The sequence below is a fragment of the Wolffia australiana genome, chromosome 5 (assembly GCF_029677425.1).
Source record: "Wolffia australiana isolate 7733 chromosome 5, ASM2967742v1".
In the NCBI taxonomy this organism is placed as follows: domain Eukaryota; kingdom Viridiplantae; phylum Streptophyta; class Magnoliopsida; order Alismatales; family Araceae; genus Wolffia; species Wolffia australiana.
In genome coordinates this window covers 12,737,733-12,738,976 of record NC_135839.1, presented here as the reverse complement: position 1 = coordinate 12,738,976, position 1,244 = coordinate 12,737,733, and the positions used below count along the sequence as shown (strand labels likewise).

At 43.1% G+C, this 1,244-nt stretch overlaps 1 non-coding gene across 1 annotated transcript; it reads left to right on the top strand.

Annotated features, from left to right (window-relative positions):
* The first annotated feature begins 895 nt into the window (after positions 1-895).
* Positions 896-1,001, top strand: LOC144704031 (small nucleolar RNA R71). Its single transcript, XR_013581720.1, has one exon. It is a non-coding gene; the product is annotated as a small nucleolar RNA R71 (small nucleolar RNA).
* The last annotated feature ends 243 nt before the right edge of the window (positions 1,002-1,244 follow it).

Below are 1,244 nucleotides of genomic sequence, written 5' to 3'. Positions count from 1 at the left end.
TGCATGCACGTCATGAATATGCACATTAACTACACTACACATGTCATCAACAAAAAGTAAATTGCTAGGATTAATACAGGCCTGAGTAGGGAGTTTACCTGATTTGGCGCCCATCTTCATAGGGTCTTCACACGTACCTTGCGGTGCTCCCCCGTGCACAAATTGCTGACCACTGTGAAGGCAGATCTCCGCATTGAGCTTATCCATCTCCCTCCGATGCCTCTCCTCCATTTCTTCAAAAAGCTTGAGCATCCTCTTCTTGTCTTCTTGCAGCTCCTCGATGACCTTGGTGAGTGTCGCATTAGTGGGATCTGAAAAATTTCGGTAAGGTTGATAATGTTGTTGGTGGTGGGGATTGTTCGCCTTGGATTGGAACTGCTGTTGGGGTGGTCGGTTGTTGTTGTTCCATCCCTGTCCTCCTAAGTTTCCTCTAGTTCCCCATTGGACATTGCTCCCTTCTTGCCTGCCTATAGCATTCACTTCTGATATCATAGGGCATTCTTCTCCGGTGTGGCTATCACTTGAGCACATTTCACATCGATTTATTTGTTTGGGTGCTCCTCCGCTATTCTGACCTTGCCATAGTGAGATCATTTTTTCATTCATCTTTTCCATGGCTTTTCCCATCATTACACCTATCTGTTTTTCAGTTCTATCCATAGTAATCTAGGGTTCAACCCCTCTAACATCCAACAGTCCACCTTTCCGAGGGGTAACCCTAACATGATCGGAGGCATCTTGGTGATAGGCTAAATTATCGGACATTTTTTGTAGTAGTGCCATAGCTTCATCTTCATACATGTCAGCTATTGCTCCTCCACTTGAGATATCAACTCTGCCTTTCTCCACATCATTCAAGCCTTCATAAAAAATTTGCACTAACTCCCATTTTTGAATGCCATGGTGGGGGCACTTCCTAATGAGCCCCATCAATCTCTCCCATGCTTCGCTAAATGTATAATTTCCCTGCTGAAAATTTCTAATCTCTCTTCTGAAAGAATTTGTCCTAGCCACTGTATAATATCTTTTTAAGAAGCTCTTCTCCATATCATTCCATGATTCAAAATTTGTTCCCAATGTTCTAAACCAATCCTTGGCTCTATCCTTAAGGGCATGAGGGAATAGTTTCATTCTCACAACTTCCTTGGAAATTCTGGGGTAAGTGCAACTATCACATGCTTCGTAAAATTTTTCTAAGAAGTCATAGGGCTCTTCGTTTGCCTTCCCCAAAAAGGACGGTAATA